Source organism: Gracilinanus agilis, chromosome 4, assembly GCF_016433145.1.
Source record: "Gracilinanus agilis isolate LMUSP501 chromosome 4, AgileGrace, whole genome shotgun sequence".
Classification (NCBI taxonomy): Eukaryota; Metazoa; Chordata; class Mammalia; order Didelphimorphia; family Didelphidae; genus Gracilinanus; species Gracilinanus agilis.
The window spans coordinates 257191771-257197516 of record NC_058133.1 but is presented as its reverse complement, the minus strand read 5'-3'; the positions used below and the strand labels follow the sequence as shown (position 1 = coordinate 257197516).

The 5746-nt window shown below is 40.3% G+C and overlaps 1 long non-coding RNA gene and 2 other non-coding genes across 3 annotated transcripts; all 3 read right to left on the bottom strand.

Moving 5' to 3' along the window:
* Positions 1-1861: 1861 nt before the first annotated feature.
* On the bottom strand, positions 1862-4456 carry LOC123244941. The gene is made up of 4 exons (XR_006506097.1): positions 4184-4456; positions 3948-3981; positions 3676-3713; positions 1862-2038 (listed from the first exon to the last, which is right to left on the bottom strand). It is a non-coding gene; the product is annotated as an uncharacterized LOC123244941 (long non-coding RNA).
* On the bottom strand, positions 2605-2673 carry LOC123248209. Its single transcript, XR_006506283.1, has one exon. It is a non-coding gene; the product is annotated as a small nucleolar RNA SNORD52 (small nucleolar RNA).
* LOC123248221 lies at positions 3829-3892 on the bottom strand. The gene has a single exon (XR_006506292.1). It is a non-coding gene; the product is annotated as a small nucleolar RNA SNORD48 (small nucleolar RNA).
* Positions 4457-5746: the final 1290 nt, after the last annotated feature.

Sequence of the window (5746 nt, the reverse complement as noted above, 5' to 3'; positions counted from 1 at the left end):
AAAAAAAAAAAAGCAAAAAGCAAGGATTTTAACATTTCTGTGACCCCTGTGGCACATTTCTGGGAAGACATGAATGGGAGTCACAGGTTGACTGATAGATCAATTGTAAGCTGTATAGTTGAAAGCAACACAATTAAGAAATCACTGGGTCCTTTTCAATATTTCCATGCTTCAACAATTTTCAAAGATATTTGAGGGACATTTATACACATGCTGATCAGAATTCAACCCAACAATCCACTTGATTCCTCCCTCCCACTCCTTGGCAACATGTGTGACTAAATTGTGTGTATTGTTCTGACTCATGACCCCAATTGGGGTTTCCTTAGCAAAGATACTAGTGATTTCCTTCTCTAGCTCAATTGACAGATGGGGAAATGAGGCAGACAGGATTAAGTGACTTGCCCAGTCACAAAGCTAATGACTGTGTGGCAAGATTTGACCTTGGGTCTCCCAGACTCTAGACCCAATGCTCTATCCACTGAACCACCTAGCTGCCTCACGTGTACATCTAAATATAAACATATATCATAAAGGCAGTGCTAACTCTTGATACTTACTAGTTGTGTGGGCAATACCCTAGTACTTATTCAAGGAATTTTTGTGTCAGGAAAAATCACAGCATTCCTATCCCCAGCACATCTTTATTAAATTCATGACTTTTGGGAGCAGCTGGGTAGCTCAGTGTATTGAAAGCCAGGCCTAGAGGAGGTCCTAGGTTCAAATCTTACCTCAGACACCTCCCAGCTGTGTGACCCTGGGCAAGTCACTTAACCCCCATTGCCTAGCCCTTACCACTCTTCAGCTTTGGAGCCAATACACAGTATTGACTCCAAAATGGAAGATAAGGGTTTAAAAAAATTTAAATTTAAAAAATGACTTTTATGACATCAATATACCATCCTTTTTTTCAGTTCACAGTACAATTGCTGCTACTAAATTTTCATCCTCACAAGGTGGCTATGGTTATTTTCCTAGGATTAGGTCACTCTGCAGTCTTAGTGACCAACCTTCAATGCCTGCCTCAAGCTAGGTAGCCCAGTAGAGATGGGACATGCTAGGTTCAAATCTAGCCTCAAAATACTTCCTAGCTATGGGATACTGGGCCAGTCACTTAACCGTTGCCTAAACTTTACTACTTCTCTGCCCTGGAATACAACACACAATATTGATTCTAAGACACAGAAAGTAAGGGTTTAAATATATATATATATAGCCTATTTAGTTCTAACTTTCAATTTTCATTACCTTGTACCAACTTAATGGGTTGCCTTAATTTTCATCTGATTAGGATATTGAACATCTTTTCATATTAATTTCCCCTTTCCCAAACTGCCTGTTACTGTCTTCCCACCAAATTTTAAAAATACTTAACAATGGTCCTTGCAGATTACAGATGAGACATTTGCCTGGCCATTTATTCTTTATTGTGCAGATCTAATGAAATCTATATTCTCAAAAATGTCCTCATTGTGAAGACAAATGGTTAGTTTTAAAAAAATCATTGTTGTTGACCCAGTAAGTTTAACCTTTTAGGAATGATTCTCTTAATCTTTCCTTAAAATTTCCATAGGACTCAGTCTGAAATTATAAACCACATTTTGATTGAGTTCTGTTTTCAGATTTCACAGTCCCACTGTAACAGTGAAATTCCCAGAGGTAGTGACCTTTATCTTCATACTTTCAGTGCTTCAAATGATTCATTAGGCCACCATATTATATGCATTACAATTATATATAAAAAACCAAAGTTAGATGGATTTTAGAAAGACATTGGTGAAGCCATAAATTTGTGGGAAGGATGAAGTTTGGAGAAAACAGTTGGTATAACCAAAAAGTGAAAACAGTAAGCCAGCAGGTCTTATTACGAAAAAAAAAGACTTTTTATTAATTTTAAGAACATGTGCATATAAACAGGGATCCAAGAATGGAAAAAACTTCCAAGTGCTTGCCACCTGATTTGATCACTGATCCACATAATCCTTTGTTTCCTGGGTCTGGAACAGCTTCACCTTTGTACCACAAGCAAGTTAGGACCCTGAAAATCCATAATAGAATCAAGTGATTATTTCCAACTTTTTCTTCCTCCCCTTCCTCCACCAGAACAATTCCCAATTGTTTATGTTAGAAAAATATATAGTCCATAGAGAGACTATATAAAACAGGCAAGAGGCACAATTGGGAATTGACTTAGGGAGAAGATACAGTCCAACAAGATCACTCCTGGTCTAGAATCCTTAAGTACTCTTTGTGCCTCTAGTAGTACTAATCCCACTTATGCTACCTACCAACAGGAAGGGATACAAAGGATTATTCTGAAAGATAAGTAAGATGGAAATAGACAATGGTATCTTCTATTTTCATCTCCACTTTTAAAAATCTCAAATGCAGTTCTTTGGAACAGTGGAAGAGTTCAAATCTTTTGTTAATAATCACAACTTAAGAAATAACTGGGGAAACTAACAAAAGCCTCACTAACAAGAGCTAAAGTTATTAGTTCTTCTTCCCCAATGACACCTACAAGAACAAATAGGGGAAAGGACCCAGTGATATGGTTCCCCTGATCATCCTAAAACAACCCAAGTGATTCCAAATTCCCAGGATGGGTCAGAGTGGTTTTCTTGTCTCCAAGGCAGATGTCAGAGACTCTAGTCTGAAAAACTCATCATTCCCAACTCTGAAGAGTTAGAGGTAAGTCTAGAGTTAAAGATACTACTCTGGGAATTCGGAAACTGCATGAAGAATGTTGTCATTTAAAATAGCAATGAGAAAAGCAGTCCAAAAAGACTCCCATTTGTAGAACCTGGTTAAGGAGAAAGGCATTATGGACTCCTTTCAAAAAGATGTGCCATATGAGCAGCTGGGTAGCTCAGTGGATTGAGAGCCAGGCCTAGAGATGGGAGGTCCTAGGTACAAATCTGACCTCAGACACTTCCCAATTTTGTGACCCTGGGGAAGTCACTTGACCCCAATTGCCTACCCTTACCACTTTTCTGCCTTGGAGCCAATACACAATATTGACTCCAAGATGGAAGGTTAAGGGCTAAAAAAAAAAAAAAAAAGAGGGCCATGAAAGGATGCACAGGAAAGCCAGGAATTAATGGGTTACAGAATGTAGCATATCACACGAAGAGAAAGGGACAGCTGAGGTGTCTCAGTGGACAGAGAAAAGAGGCCAAGAGATAATAGGACCTGGGTTCAAATCTGGCTTCAGACACTGCCTAGCTGTGCGATCTTGGACTTAACCTCAATTGCTTAGCTCTTGGCTACTCTTCCACCTTAGTACTAATACTTATTAGGGATTCTAAGACAGAAGACAAAAAATTAAAAAAAAGGATAAAAGAAAAAGCCAAACTTTGGAAAGATGACCCACAGGAATAGGAGCTAAGAAACTTCTTTTTGAGAGAAAAGGGAAATAGAAAAAATGTCACAAACTAAATGCAGGATTATTTTCAACTTTAAAAAGGGGAAGCTAAGTAACAGGCAGGCCTAGACTTGGAGATCTTGGGTTCAATTCTGGTCTTAAGACACTTCCTAGCTGTGATGCCAGGAAAGTCACTTAACCCCAATTCTGCCTTGAAACCTAAACCTATATCGATTTTAAGACAGAAGGTAAGGGTTTAAAAAGCAAAAATACACGGAATAACTACCACTAAGTCTCTACATAGCACTTACCTTTCCTGTGTTTAAGTAGAATCTGTTGCTTATACTCCCTATGCATGGATGAGGATGGAAAAGAATAAAGAAAAAAAAAGAAAGCAGAAGATTCAGAAAATTGTCAAGAAATTGAGGGTCCTATTCCCAACCCCACAAATTCCCAACCAGGAAAGTCAGCGCGCTGCGGTGGTAGCATCAACGAGATACTCAGATCCACTCTGAGGTCATCATGCCTATCAAGGCCTCAAACCCCTCCCACCCTACATCCCCCGTAACTCCTAGTCACTCACCTACACGTGCCTTCGGCTTCATGGATCTGAATGCCTGTTAAGAGAGCAAAAATTAGTCAAAGAGGCAAAAGGGAAACGGAATCTATCCCTCTTTATCCCTCCAGAGACTGGATCAGTTCCAAATGGTGACGTCACGGAGACATCAGAAACTCTAGTCTGTAAAAATTGGATCATCCTGTCCAGTTCTGTCTTAAACCCCCACCCCGCAATACCCACCATACCGCTGCAGGCCTTACCAGCAACCAAGGGTCATACTGCTTGCGTGGCATACGTGCCCCTGCCGATAATGGGAGAAATTACATCTTAGCCAGCTCAACCCATACTCCAGAGGTCGATGGCGTGGAGAGGCCCCTTGGACTACTCACGCCTTCCCTTCCGAGACCACCACGGAGTATCAGCCGAGGGAATGGCCTCCATAGGCGGGTCCACCTTGTTTTGCATTACTGCAAAACCAGAAGCCCACAAAAGAAAAAAGACTGAGCGCACCAGGAGGCGATTACTTAAAGACTCGGGCGATTGAGGGCCTTAAAAAGTGAGGCTGACCTTTCCATGCCTGATCCACGCCCTAGCCTCTTTTCTGACTCTTCATTCAGTAAAAAGGAAAACAGAAGGAAAGCGATAATGGTTTTCCTTTCAACCCTATTTTTTATTTGGAGAGTAAGTCTGTGGAGAGGTTTTTGCTTATTAAAACAAAACAAAACTACATACAATACAGGCATATTGGTGAGCCAAACCCGGGAAAGAAAGTCCCCAAGGTTCGAAGGAAGCGTGCTCTAGGAGGAAGGGGAGGGGACAATACCGGGCTCGTGCTTCGTTTACCAAGATCGACCCGGAGGCCTCTTGGAGCTCGCTGTAGGAGGGTTTTTTTGTTTTTTGTTTTTTAAAGAAAAGGGCGCGAAACCATCATTGGGAACAGTTAATAACTCCTATACGCATGCGCTCTGTTCCCGTGGCCCATCTCACCCCAACTTTTCCCATTCCTTTTTGTCCCCCCACCCGCTGGTCCTCCCCGGAAGGGAAGCCAAGGCCTAAATTACGGCTCCATGGTGTCTATGAATCTCTCCTGCAGTCATTTGGGAATGTGATTGGGCTGGGAGGGGGAGGGCCGGGAAAACTCGATTTAGTTCTCTAGAACGGGGCAGGGAGACCCTCTCAAGGTTACTGCGAAGGCGATATATTTATATAGCGAAAAATATATATACACACTAATGTTATTATTGCAATTAAAAAAGCATCCCAAGGTTTGCAAAATGTTTTATATGTTTAAAGCACTCTGATCCTCACAATCTTGTGAGCTAAATTTTATTGTAAAATTAATCCCTGTTTTATATTATTTATATTACAGAGGTTTAATCTGAGTGACTTGCCCAAGGTAATGGAAATAGTAAGAGTTTGAGGCAGGATTCCATCTCTGGTCTTCTTGACTTCCAAGTTTGTTGCTCTTATCACTAGGAATTTTGGTAGAGACTGGAGAATACCAAGATGTAAAGTGAAAAGTTCCTTGTTCTTAATCAAATAGGTAATATATGACAATTCATTTATGAGCACTTAAAAGCCTACAGAAAATATTTTGCTCAGAAGAACCATATAAAGGGTATATGGGATGAAATTGTGCATTATCTCCCTGCATACTTCCTATAGAAAATTAATGAAAGTTAGGTGCCCTTCAGAGGGGAGACACCAATCTCTCCTTATGAAGAGCAGAGAAATCCCCCTCCCCAAGCAGCTTTATATATATATATATATATATATATATATATATATATATATATATATATACACACATACATACATACATA